Below are 15,551 nucleotides of genomic sequence, written 5' to 3'. Positions count from 1 at the left end.
ACACCAGCAGATGACATGGCACCCCAAACCATCACTGATGGTGGAAACTTTACACTAGACTTCAGGCAACGTGGATCCTGTGCCTCTCCTGTCTTCCTCCAGGCTCTGGGACCTCGATTTCCAAAGGAAATGCAAAATTTGCATGGTTGGGTGATGGTTTGGGGTGCCATGTCATCTGCTGGTGTCGGTCCACTCTGTTTCCTGAGATCCAGGGTCAACGCAGCCGTCTACCAGCAAGTTTTAGAGCACTTCATGCTTCCTGCTGCTGACCTACTCTATGGAGATAGAGATTTCAAGTTCCAACAGGACTTGGCGCCTGCACACAGCGCAAAATCTACCCGTGCCTGGTTTACTGACCATGGTATTTCTGTTCTAAATTGGCCCGCCAACTCCCCTGACCTTAGCCCCATAGAAAATCTGTGGGGTATTGTGAAAAGGAAGATGCAGAATGCCAGACCCAAAAACGCAGAAGAGTTGAAGGCCACTATCAGAGCAACCTGGGCTCTCATAACACCTGAGCAGTGCCAGAAACTCATCGACTCCATGCCACGCCGCATTAAGGCAGTAATTGAGGCAAAAGGAGCTCCAACCAAGTATTGAGTATTGTACATGCTCATATTTTTCATTTTCATACTTTTCAGTTGGCCAACATTTCTAAAAATCCCTTTTTTGTATTAGCCTTAAGTAATATTCTAATTTTGTGACACACGGAATTTTGGATTTTCATTTGTTGCCACTTCAAATCATCAAAATTAAATGAAATAAACATTTGAATGCATCAGTCTGTGTGCAATGAATAAATATAATGTACAAGTTACACCTTTTGAATGCAATTACTGAAATAAATCAAGTTTTTCCAAAATATTCTAATTTACTGGCTTTTACCTGTATATATACACACACACATATATACAGGGTTTCCCCTAGACCAGGGGTCGGCAACCCAAAATGTTGAAAAAGCCATATTGGACCAAAAATACAAAAACAAATCTGTCTGGAGCCGCAAAAAATTAAAAGCCATATTACATACAGATAGTGTGTCATGAGATATAAATTGAATTAAGAGGACTTAAAGGAAACTAAATGACCTCAAATATAGCTACAAATGAGGCATAATAATGCAATATGTACATATAGCTAGCCTAAATAGCATGTTAGCATCGATTAGCTTGCAGTCATGCAGTGACCAAATATGTCTGATTAGCACTCCGCACAAGTCAATAACATCAACAAAACTCACCTTTGTGGAAAGTTTGGTGGACAAAATGAGACAGAAAAAGAAGTGGCATAAAACACATCCTAGAAAGTCGGAGAAAGTTATACATGTAAACTACAGTGAGTTCAAGGACCGCCAAAATTAGTAGGACAAAACGGCGCTCGCCAAATACTCGAATCAGTGAAGCATGTTTAATACAAACAGTGTGCTTTATAACAATTAGGGAGGTTTGTGTCATGTTTGTCCTCCTACAGAAACCATATTAAAACAAAAAAAAATTTTTTTTTGCCCCTCAACTTTATCCATTTTTCATACATTTTTTTAAAAAGCTCCAGAGAGCCACTAGGGCGGCGCTAAAGAGCCTCTAGAGCCGCAGGTTGCCGACCCCTGCCCTAGACTCCCAAAATACCTTTGGCGGTGGGGGTGTGGTTATGGGCGTGGTCATCATGACGTCATCGAATAAATTGCCTTATCCGCTACGATGACATGATTTTCTTAAAAAAAAAAAACTCTCTTTAGTTTTATCCTGCTTCTAAATATTTGTTTTAACTCCTGTGAAGCACTTTGTGAAACTTTTATTGTTTTCTAAAATGTGAAATACAAATAAAGTCGGTTGGATAGGATAAAAGGGCTAAAAACAAATGTATACACACATTGAAAAACAAATCAGTTATTATTACCGTATTTTTCGGACTATAAGTCGCAGTTTTTTTCATAGTTTGGCCAGGGGTGTGACTTATGTGTGAAATTATTAACACATTACCATAAAATATCAAATAATATTATTTAGCTCATTCACGTAAGAGACTAGACGTATAAGATTTCATTGGATTTAGCGATTAGGAGTGACAGATTGTTTGGTAAAGGTATAGCATGTTCTATATGTTATAGTTATTTGAATGACTCTTACCATAATATGTTACGTTAACATACCAGGCACGTTCTCAGTTGGTTATTTATGCCTCATATAACGTACACTTATTCAGCCTGTTGTTCACTATTCTTTGTTTATTTTAAATTGCCTTTCAAATGTCTATTCTTGGTGTTGGCTTTTATCAAATACATTTCCCCCAAAAATGCGACTTATATATGTTTTTCCCCTTCTTTATTATGCATTTTCGGCAGGTGCGACTTATACTCCGGTGCGCCTTATACTCCGAAAAATATGGTAATCAGTATTGGGAAATATTTTGACATTGTTTTGCCATATTTTCAATTGTACTTTGATAATCTTTCAAGTGTCAGTCTAGAAACTTTGAATTACCTTTTTTTAAATTAAAAACTATTATCAACAAATCTAATCTTCTTCCGGTTTATTATAAAATGTAGTCGTGTTTAAAGACTCTTAAGTTTTGTCCCTCCATGTCCCTGACGAAAGAGGCGAGATGTAGTGAGCATGACATCACACTTGCTTGGCGCTGCTGCTCCAGTTGGGCTTTCTATTCTTAAAAGCCGCCACTGTCCTCTTAATATTTGCACATTTAGTAGATGGCTGTCCACGGGTATATCTGGTTACATCCACATCACAGACATGCTGACAACACTCCAAACGTTTTGTTCAGCACTGTTTTCTGTAATCAAAGTCTTTTTTCGGTGGTCAAGTTTTCGGTACATCACTTGTCAATAGTGCACAAATAATAGGCTATATGTATCAATTCATACTGTAACGACCAGCTGATGTTAATGTTTTATGTTCGTGTGGTTTGGATTTAATGTCAGTTGTTCCCATGTTTACAAACACACCGTCCGGGCTTGAAAGGTGATTGGCGGAGAATGAGGTGTTGTGTGTCCGGCGGGGATGCGTGGACTTACAGACACGTAAGTGTGTACGCGGGAGGTAAAACCTGTTTAAATTGTGACGTTTGTTATCATAAGATTGGTAATAAAAGTTAAAAATAGCGTCGGACGTTGTGTGTTTCTTCTGGGGGCTACACTATATTTTATTACATTAATTTGATTTCAAGTAAAAAAAACAACCTATTTTTAATGTGAGAAAATTTTGTGAGATTTTGATATCGTTACATTCCTACTTCATAGGGCTCGAAAGGGCAGGTGATTTCGCAATGCATTGTGGGAGCTGGACAAAGTTATTGTTCACATAGCTGTACTCAACCAGCGGTATTGTGAGAATGAGCAACAAACTACATTAAAATGTATCGTACGAAAAAAAACCATCCGTGGACAGTACCGAAACAAACTGCACCCTGTTCCAAAGACTAGCCACCGAGAAAAATAAGTAAAATTGATGGAATTGATCCATGTGAGCACATCCAATAGACGAGATTTGAGCAAACAGACGAACGTGTCGTCAACGCAGTCAGTTTTTATACAGACCAAACATTTTGGAATGCAAAGTCGATAAAGGCTCACGGACAAACAAACTTTGGGTGTGTGCAAGACCTCGGAATGATGACAATAACGACGATGTTTGGTGGATAACCCCCATGTGACGTGACGTAAATAGTGGATTGTGCTCCCATGTCAAAGGATAGGGCGGCCACTATTCATGGGTGGGTCGATACAGTGTTGATAGTCGATAATTTGGTAAAAAAAAAAAAAAACAACACGGTTGACTCTGGTGAAAAAAAACGAACGGAAATTTGGGGTCCATGGCAAGACCGCGTTTCCCAGCAGGCACAAGACATTGAATCAATGTTGGGTTCTGACGTTGGTTTGAACATTGAATTTTGCTCATTTCCCGACCAATATTCTACAACACAAATACAACATTGCAACAACATGCTTTTTGACAACGATTAATCAATGTTGAATTCTGACGTTGATTTCACCATTGAAATTTGGTCGTTTCCCGGCCAATATTCTACAACACAAATACAACGTAGAAACAACATGCTTTTTGACAACGTGTATTCAATGTCAGGTTGTGACGTTGATTTTATCGTTGAAATGTGGTAATTTCACGACCCATATTCTACAACACAAATTCAACGTTGAAACAACATGTTTTTGACAACAATTAATCAATGTTGGGTTCTGACGTTGATTTTACCGTTGAAATTTGGTCATTTCCCGACCAATATTCTACAACACAAATACAACATTAAAACAACATGCTTTTTGACAACGTGTATTCAATGTCAGGTTGTGACGTTGATTTTATCGTTGAAATATGGTAATTTCACGACCCATATTCTACAACACAAATTCAACGTTGAAACAACATGTTTTTGACAACAATTAATCAATGTTGGGTTCTGACGTTGATTTTACCGTTGAAATTTGGTCATTTCCCGACCAATATTCTACAACACAAATACAGCATTAAAACAACATGCTGTTTGACAATGTCTATTCAATGTCAGGTTGTGACGTTGATTTTACCGTTGAAATGTGGTCATTTCACGACCCATATTCTACAACACAAATACCACGTTGAAACAACATGCTTTTTGACAACGATTAATCAATAATGAGTTATGACGTTGATTTGACCATTGAAATTTGGTCGTTTCCCGGCTAATATTCTACAACACAAATACAACATTAAAACAACATGCTGTTTGACAAAGTTTATTCAATGTCAGGTTGTGACGTTGATTTTATCGTTGAAATGTGGTCATTTCACGACCAATATTCTACAACACAAACACAACGTTGAAACAACATGCTTTTTGACAACGATTAATCAATGTTGGGTTCTGACGTTGATTTGATCGTTGAATTTTGCTCATTTCCCAACCAATATTCTACAACACAAATACAACACTGAAACAACATACAACATGCTTTTTGACAACGATTAATCAATAATGGGTTCTGACGTTGATTTCACCATTGAAATTTGGTCGTTTCCCGGCCAATATTCTACAACACAAATACAACGTAGAAACAACATGCTTTTTGACAACGTGTATTCAATGTCAGGTTGTGACGTTGATTTTATCGTTGAAATGTGGTAATTTCACGACCCATATTCTACAACACAAATTCAACGTTGAAACAACATGTTTTTGACAACAATTAATCAATGTTGGGTTCTGACGTTGATTTTACCGTTGAAATTTGGTCATTTCCCGACCAATATTCTACAACACAAATACAACATTAAAACAACATGCTTTTTGACAACGTGTATTCAATGTCAGGTTGTGACGTTGATTTTATCGTTGAAATATGGTAATTTCACGACCCATATTCTACAACACAAATTCAACGTTGAAACAACATGTTTTTGACAACAATTAATCAATGTTGGGTTCTGACGTTGATTTTACCGTTGAAATTTGGTCATTTCCCGACCAATATTCTACAACACAAATACAGCATTAAAACAACATGCTGTTTGACAATGTCTATTCAATGTCAGGTTGTGACGTTGATTTTACCGTTGAAATGTGGTCATTTCACGACCCATATTCTACAACACAAATACAACGTTGAAACAACATGCTTTTTGACAACGATTAATCAATAATGAGTTATGACGTTGATTTGACCATTGAAATTTGGTCGTTTCCCGGCTAATATTCTACAACACAAATACAACATTAAAACAACATGCTGTTTGACAAAGTTTATTCAATGTCAGGTTGTGACGTTGATTTTATCGTTGAAATGTGGTCATTTCACGACCAATATTCTACAACACAAACACAACGTTGAAACAACATGCTTTTTGACAACGATTAATCAATGTTGGGTTCTGACGTTGATTTGATCGTTGAATTTTGCTCATTTCCCAACCAATATTCTACAACACAAATACAACACTGAAACAACATACAACATGCTTTTTGACAACGATTAATCAATAATGGGTTCTGACGTTGATTTCACCATTGAAATTTGGTCGTTTCCCGGCCAATATTCTACAACACAAATACAACGTAGAAACAACATGCTTTTTGACAACGTGTATTCAATGTCAGGTTGTGACGTTGATTTTATCGTTGAAATGTGGTAATTTCACGACCCATATTCTACAACACAAATTCAACGTTGAAACAACATGTTTTTGACAACAATTAATCAATGTTGGGTTCTGACGTTGATTTTACCGTTGAAATTTGGTCATTTCCCGACCAATATTCTACAACACAAATACAACATTAAAACAACATGCTTTTTGACAACGTGTATTCAATGTCAGGTTGTGACGTTGATTTTATCGTTGAAATATGGTAATTTCACGACCCATATTCTACAACACAAATTCAACGTTGAAACAACATGTTTTTGACAACAATTAATCAATGTTGGGTTCTGACGTTGATTTTACCGTTGAAATTTGGTCATTTCCCGACCAATATTCTACAACACAAATACAGCATTAAAACAACATGCTGTTTGACAATGTCTATTCAATGTCAGGTTGTGACGTTGATTTTACCGTTGAAATGTGGTCATTTCACGACCCATATTCTACAACACAAATACAACGTTGAAACAACATGCTTTTTGACAACGATTAATCAATAATGAGTTATGACGTTGATTTGACCATTGAAATTTGGTCGTTTCCCGGCTAATATTCTACAACACAAATACAACATTAAAACAACATGCTGTTTGACAAAGTTTATTCAATGTCAGGTTGTGACGTTGATTTTATCGTTGAAATGTGGTCATTTCACGACCAATATTCTACAACACAAACACAACGTTGAAACAACATGCTTTTTGACAACGATTAATCAATGTTGGGTTCTGACGTTGATTTGATCGTTGAATTTTGCTCATTTCCCAACCAATATTCTACAACACAAATACAACACTGAAACAACATACAACATGCTTTTTGACAACGATTAATCAATAATGGGTTCTGACGTTGATTTCACCATTGAAATTTGGTCGTTTCCCGGCCAATATTCTACAACACAAATACAACGTAGAAACAACATGCTTTTTGACAACGTGTATTCAATGTCAGGTTGTGACGTTGATTTTATCGTTGAAATGTGGTAATTTCACGACCCATATTCTACAACACAAATTCAACGTTGAAACAACATGTTTTTGACAACAATTAATCAATGTTGGGTTCTGACGTTGATTTTACCGTTGAAATTTGGTCATTTCCCGACCAATATTCTACAACACAAATACAACATTAAAACAACATGCTTTTTGACAACGTGTATTCAATGTCAGGTTGTGACGTTGATTTTATCGTTGAAATATGGTAATTTCACGACCCATATTCTACAACACAAATTCAACGTTGAAACAACATGTTTTTGACAACAATTAATCAATGTTGGGTTCTGACGTTGATTTTACCGTTGAAATTTGGTCATTTCCCGACCAATATTCTACAACACAAATACAGCATTAAAACAACATGCTGTTTGACAATGTCTATTCAATGTCAGGTTGTGACGTTGATTTTACCGTTGAAATGTGGTCATTTCACGACCCATATTCTACAACACAAATGCAACGTTGAAACAACATGCTTTTTGACAACGATTAATCAATAATGAGTTATGACGTTGATTTGACCATTGAAATTTGGTCGTTTCCCGGCTAATATTCTACAACACAAATACAACATTAAAACAACATGCTGTTTGACAAAGTTTATTCAATGTCAGGTTGTGACGTTGATTTTATCGTTGAAATGTGGTCATTTCACGACCAATATTCTACAAAACAAACACAACGTTGAAACAACATGCTTTTTGACAACGATTAATCAATGTTGGGTTCTGACGTTGATTTGATCGTTGAATTTTGCTCATTTCCCAACCAATATTCTACAACACAAATACAACACTGAAACAACATACAACATGCTTTTTGACAACGATTAATCAATAATGGGTTCTGACGTTGATTTCACCATTGAAATTTGGTCGTTTCCCGGCCAATATTCTACAACACAAATACAACGTAGAAACAACATGCTTTTTGACAACGTGTATTCAATGTCAGGTTGTGACGTTGATTTTATCGTTGAAATGTGGTAATTTCACGACCCATATTCTACAACACAAATTCAACGTTGAAACAACATGTTTTTGACAACAATTAATCAATGTTGGGTTCTGACGTTGATTTTACCGTTGAAATTTGGTCATTTCCCGACCAATATTCTACAACACAAATACAACATTAAAACAACATGCTTTTTGACAACGTGTATTCAATGTCAGGTTGTGACGTTGATTTTATCGTTGAAATATGGTAATTTCACGACCCATATTCTACAACACAAATTCAACGTTGAAACAACATGTTTTTGACAACAATTAATCAATGTTGGGTTCTGACGTTGATTTTACCGTTGAAATTTGGTCATTTCCCGACCAATATTCTACAACACAAATACAGCATTAAAACAACATGCTGTTTGACAATGTCTATTCAATGTCAGGTTGTGACGTTGATTTTACCGTTGAAATGTGGTCATTTCACGACCCATATTCTACAACACAAATACAACGTTGAAACAACATGCTTTTTGACAACGATTAATCAATAATGAGTTATGACGTTGATTTGACCATTGAAATTTGGTCGTTTCCCGGCTAATATTCTACAACACAAATACAACATTAAAACAACATGCTGTTTGACAAAGTTTATTCAATGTCAGGTTGTGACGTTGATTTTATCGTTGAAATGTGGTCATTTCACGACCAATATTCTACAACACAAACACAACGTTGAAACAACATGCTTTTTGACAACGATTAATCAATGTTGGGTTCTGACGTTGATTTGATCGTTGAATTTTGCTCATTTCCCAACCAATATTCTACAACACAAATACAACACTGAAACAACATACAACATGCTTTTTGACAACGATTAATCAATAATGGGTTCTGACGTTGATTTCACCATTGAAATTTGGTCGTTTCCCGGCCAATATTCTACAACACAAATACAACGTAGAAACAACATGCTTTTTGACAACGTGTATTCAATGTCAGGTTGTGACGTTGATTTTATCGTTGAAATGTGGTAATTTCACGACCCATATTCTACAACACAAATTCAACGTTGAAACAACATGTTTTTGACAACAATTAATCAATGTTGGGTTCTGACGTTGATTTTACCGTTGAAATTTGGTCATTTCCCGACCAATATTCTACAACACAAATACAACATTAAAACAACATGCTTTTTGACAACGTGTATTCAATGTCAGGTTGTGACGTTGATTTTATCGTTGAAATATGGTAATTTCACGACCCATATTCTACAACACAAATTCAACGTTGAAACAACATGTTTTTGACAACAATTAATCAATGTTGGGTTCTGACGTTGATTTTACCGTTGAAATTTGGTCATTTCCCGACCAATATTCTACAACACAAATACAGCATTAAAACAACATGCTGTTTGACAATGTCTATTCAATGTCAGGTTGTGACGTTGATTTTACCGTTGAAATGTGGTCATTTCACGACCCATATTCTACAACACAAATACAACGTTGAAACAACATGCTTTTTGACAACGATTAATCAATAATGAGTTATGACGTTGATTTGACCATTGAAATTTGGTCGTTTCCCGGCTAATATTCTACAACACAAATACAACATTAAAACAACATGCTGTTTGACAAAGTTTATTCAATGTCAGGTTGTGACGTTGATTTTATCGTTGAAATGTGGTCATTTCACGACCAATATTCTACAACACAAACACAACGTTGAAACAACATGCTTTTTGACAACGATTAATCAATGTTGGGTTCTGACGTTGATTTGATCGTTGAATTTTGCTCATTTCCCAACCAATATTCTACAACACAAATACAACACTGAAACAACATACAACATGCTTTTTGACAACGATTAATCAATAATGGGTTCTGACGTTGATTTCACCATTGAAATTTGGTCGTTTCCCGGCCAATATTCTACAACACAAATACAACGTAGAAACAACATGCTTTTTGACAACGTGTATTCAATGTCAGGTTGTGACGTTGATTTTATCGTTGAAATGTGGTAATTTCACGACCCATATTCTACAACACAAATTCAACGTTGAAACAACATGTTTTTGACAACAATTAATCAATGTTGGGTTCTGACGTTGATTTTACCGTTGAAATTTGGTCATTTCCCGACCAATATTCTACAACACAAATACAACATTAAAACAACATGCTTTTTGACAACGTGTATTCAATGTCAGGTTGTGACGTTGATTTTATCGTTGAAATATGGTAGTTTCACGACCCATATTCTACAACACAAATTCAACGTTGAAACAACATGTTTTTGACAACAATTAATCAATGTTGGGTTCTGACGTTGATTTTACCGTTGAAATTTGGTCATTTCCCGACCAATATTCTACAACACAAATACAGCATTAAAACAACATGCTGTTTGACAATGTCTATTCAATGTCAGGTTGTGACGTTGATTTTACCGTTGAAATGTGGTCATTTCACGACCCATATTCTACAACACAAATGCAACGTTGAAACAACATGCTTTTTGACAACGATTAATCAATAATGAGTTATGACGTTGATTTGACCATTGAAATTTGGTCGTTTCCCGGCTAATATTCTACAACACAAATACAACATTAAAACAACATGCTGTTTGACAAAGTTTATTCAATGTCAGGTTGTGACGTTGATTTTATCGTTGAAATGTGGTCATTTCACGACCAATATTCTACAAAACAAACACAACGTTGAAACAACATGCTTTTTGACAACGATTAATCAATGTTGGGTTCTGACGTTGATTTGATCGTTGAATTTTGCTCATTTCCCAACCAATATTCTACAACACAAATACAACACTGAAACAACATACAACATGCTTTTTGACAACGATTAATCAATAATGGGTTCTGACGTTGATTTCACCATTGAAATTTGGTCGTTTCCCGGCCAATATTCTACAACACAAATACAACGTAGAAACAACATGCTTTTTGACAACGTGTATTCAATGTCAGGTTGTGACGTTGATTTTATCGTTGAAATGTGGTAATTTCACGACCCATATTCTACAACACAAATTCAACGTTGAAACAACATGTTTTTGACAACAATTAATCAATGTTGGGTTCTGACGTTGATTTTACCGTTGAAATTTGGTCATTTCCCGACCAATATTCTACAACACAAATACAACATTAAAACAACATGCTTTTTGACAACGTGTATTCAATGTCAGGTTGTGACGTTGATTTTATCGTTGAAATATGGTAATTTCACGACCCATATTCTACAACACAAATTCAACGTTGAAACAACATGTTTTTGACAACAATTAATCAATGTTGGGTTCTGACGTTGATTTTACCGTTGAAATTTGGTCATTTCCCGACCAATATTCTACAACACAAATACAGCATTAAAACAACATGCTGTTTGACAATGTCTATTCAATGTCAGGTTGTGACGTTGATTTTACCGTTGAAATGTGGTCATTTCACGACCCATATTCTACAACACAAATACAACGTTGAAACAACATGCTTTTTGACAACGATTAATCAATAATGAGTTATGACGTTGATTTGACCATTGAAATTTGGTCGTTTCCCGGCTAATATTCTACAACACAAATACAACATTAAAACAACATGCTGTTTGACAAAGTTTATTCAATGTCAGGTTGTGACGTTGATTTTATCGTTGAAATGTGGTCATTTCACGACCAATATTCTACAACACAAACACAACGTTGAAACAACATGCTTTTTGACAACGATTAATCAATGTTGGGTTCTGACGTTGATTTGATCGTTGAATTTTGCTCATTTCCCAACCAATATTCTACAACACAAATACAACACTGAAACAACATACAACATGCTTTTTGACAACGATTAATCAATAATGGGTTCTGACGTTGATTTCACCATTGAAATTTGGTCGTTTCCCGGCCAATATTCTACAACACAAATACAACGTAGAAACAACATGCTTTTTGACAACGTGTATTCAATGTCAGGTTGTGACGTTGATTTTATCGTTGAAATGTGGTAATTTCACGACCCATATTCTACAACACAAATTCAACGTTGAAACAACATGTTTTTGACAACAATTAATCAATGTTGGGTTCTGACGTTGATTTTACCGTTGAAATTTGGTCATTTCCCGACCAATATTCTACAACACAAATACAACATTAAAACAACATGCTTTTTGACAACGTGTATTCAATGTCAGGTTGTGACGTTGATTTTATCGTTGAAATATGGTAATTTCACGACCCATATTCTACAACACAAATTCAACGTTGAAACAACATGTTTTTGACAACAATTAATCAATGTTGGGTTCTGACGTTGATTTTACCGTTGAAATTTGGTCATTTCCCGACCAATATTCTACAACACAAATACAGCATTAAAACAACATGCTGTTTGACAATGTCTATTCAATGTCAGGTTGTGACGTTGATTTTACCGTTGAAATGTGGTCATTTCACGACCCATATTCTACAACACAAATACAACGTTGAAACAACATGCTTTTTGACAACGATTAATCAATAATGAGTTATGACGTTGATTTGACCATTGAAATTTGGTCGTTTCCCGGCTAATATTCTACAACACAAATACAACATTAAAACAACATGCTGTTTGACAAAGTTTATTCAATGTCAGGTTGTGACGTTGATTTTATCGTTGAAATGTGGTCATTTCACGACCAATATTCTACAACACAAACACAACGTTGAAACAACATGCTTTTTGACAACGATTAATCAATGTTGGGTTCTGACGTTGATTTGATCGTTGAATTTTGCTCATTTCCCAACCAATATTCTACAACACAAATACAACACTGAAACAACATACAACATGCTTTTTGACAACGATTAATCAATAATGGGTTCTGACGTTGATTTCACCATTGAAATTTGGTCGTTTCCCGGCCAATATTCTACAACACAAATACAACGTAGAAACAACATGCTTTTTGACAACGTGTATTCAATGTCAGGTTGTGACGTTGATTTTATCGTTGAAATGTGGTAATTTCACGACCCATATTCTACAACACAAATTCAACGTTGAAACAACATGTTTTTGACAACAATTAATCAATGTTGGGTTCTGACGTTGATTTTACCGTTGAAATTTGGTCATTTCCCGACCAATATTCTACAACACAAATACAACATTAAAACAACATGCTTTTTGACAACGTGTATTCAATGTCAGGTTGTGACGTTGATTTTATCGTTGAAATATGGTAATTTCACGACCCATATTCTACAACACAAATTCAACGTTGAAACAACATGTTTTTGACAACAATTAATCAATGTTGGGTTCTGACGTTGATTTTACCGTTGAAATTTGGTCATTTCCCGACCAATATTCTACAACACAAATACAGCATTAAAACAACATGCTGTTTGACAATGTCTATTCAATGTCAGGTTGTGACGTTGATTTTACCGTTGAAATGTGGTCATTTCACGACCCATATTCTACAACACAAATACAACGTTGAAACAACATGCTTTTTGACAACGATTAATCAATAATGAGTTATGACGTTGATTTGACCATTGAAATTTGGTCGTTTCCCGGCTAATATTCTACAACACAAATACAACATTAAAACAACATGCTGTTTGACAAAGTTTATTCAATGTCAGGTTGTGACGTTGATTTTATCGTTGAAATGTGGTCATTTCACGACCAATATTCTACAACACAAACACAACGTTGAAACAACATGCTTTTTGACAACGATTAATCAATGTTGGGTTCTGACGTTGATTTGATCGTTGAATTTTGCTCATTTCCCAACCAATATTCTACAACACAAATACAACACTGAAACAACATACAACATGCTTTTTGACAACGATTAATCAATAATGGGTTCTGACGTTGATTTCACCATTGAAATTTGGTCGTTTCCCGGCCAATATTCTACAACACAAATACAACGTAGAAACAACATGCTTTTTGACAACGTGTATTCAATGTCAGGTTGTGACGTTGATTTTATCGTTGAAATGTGGTAATTTCACGACCCATATTCTACAACACAAATTCAACGTTGAAACAACATGTTTTTGACAACAATTAATCAATGTTGGGTTCTGACGTTGATTTTACCGTTGAAATTTGGTCATTTCCCGACCAATATTCTACAACACAAATACAACATTAAAACAACATGCTTTTTGACAACGTGTATTCAATGTCAGGTTGTGACGTTGATTTTATCGTTGAAATATGGTAATTTCACGACCCATATTCTACAACACAAATTCAACGTTGAAACAACATGTTTTTGACAACAATTAATCAATGTTGGGTTCTGACGTTGATTTTACCGTTGAAATTTGGTCATTTCCCGACCAATATTCTACAACACAAATACAGCATTAAAACAACATGCTGTTTGACAATGTCTATTCAATGTCAGGTTGTGACGTTGATTTTACCGTTGAAATGTGGTCATTTCACGACCCATATTCTACAACACAAATACAACGTTGAAACAACATGCTTTTTGACAACGATTAATCAATAATGAGTTATGACGTTGATTTGACCATTGAAATTTGGTCGTTTCCCGGCTAATATTCTACAACACAAATACAACATTAAAACAACATGCTGTTTGACAAAGTTTATTCAATGTCAGGTTGTGACGTTGATTTTATCGTTGAAATGTGGTCATTTCACGACCAATATTCTACAAAACAAACACAACGTTGAAACAACATGCTTTTTGACAACGATTAATCAATGTTGGGTTCTGACGTTGATTTGATCGTTGAATTTTGCTCATTTCCCAACCAATATTCTACAACACAAATACAACACTGAAACAACATACAACATGCTTTTTGACAACGATTAATCAATAATGGGTTCTGACGTTGATTTCACCATTGAAATTTGGTCGTTTCCCGGCCAATATTCTACAACACAAATACAACATTAATACAACATGCTGTTTGACAAAGTTTATTCAATGTCAGGTTGTGACGTTGATTTTACCGTTGAAATTTGGTAATTTCACGACCAATATTCTACAACACAAATACATCATTGAAACAACATGCTTTTTGACAACGATTAATCAATGTTGGGTTCTGACGTTGGTTTGACCGTTGAAATTTGGTCGTTTCCCGACCAATATTCTACAACACAAATACAACATTAAAACAACATGCTGTTTGACAATGTTTATTCAATGTCAGGTTGTGACGTTGATTTTACCGTTGAAATGTGTTCATTTCACGACCCATATTCTACAACACAAATACAACATTGAAACAACATGCTTTTTGACAGCAATTAATCAATGTTGGGTTCTGACGTTGGTTTGACCGTTGAAATTTGGTCGTTTCCCGACCAATATTCTACAACACAAATACAACATTAAAAC

At 35.4% G+C, this 15,551-nt stretch overlaps 1 protein-coding gene across 2 annotated transcripts in view; it reads right to left on the bottom strand.

The window, feature by feature from the left end:
- gng12a (guanine nucleotide binding protein (G protein), gamma 12a) overlaps positions 1-15,551 on the bottom strand; it is a 163,623-nt gene that overhangs the window by 144,064 nt on the left and 4,008 nt on the right. The gene's annotated exons all lie outside the window — the stretch shown is intronic.

The sequence above is a fragment of the Nerophis lumbriciformis genome, linkage group LG03, assembly GCF_033978685.3.
Source record: "Nerophis lumbriciformis linkage group LG03, RoL_Nlum_v2.1, whole genome shotgun sequence".
In the NCBI taxonomy this organism is placed as follows: Eukaryota; Metazoa; Chordata; class Actinopteri; order Syngnathiformes; family Syngnathidae; genus Nerophis; species Nerophis lumbriciformis.
This window is presented reverse-complemented; position numbering and strand designations above follow the sequence as displayed.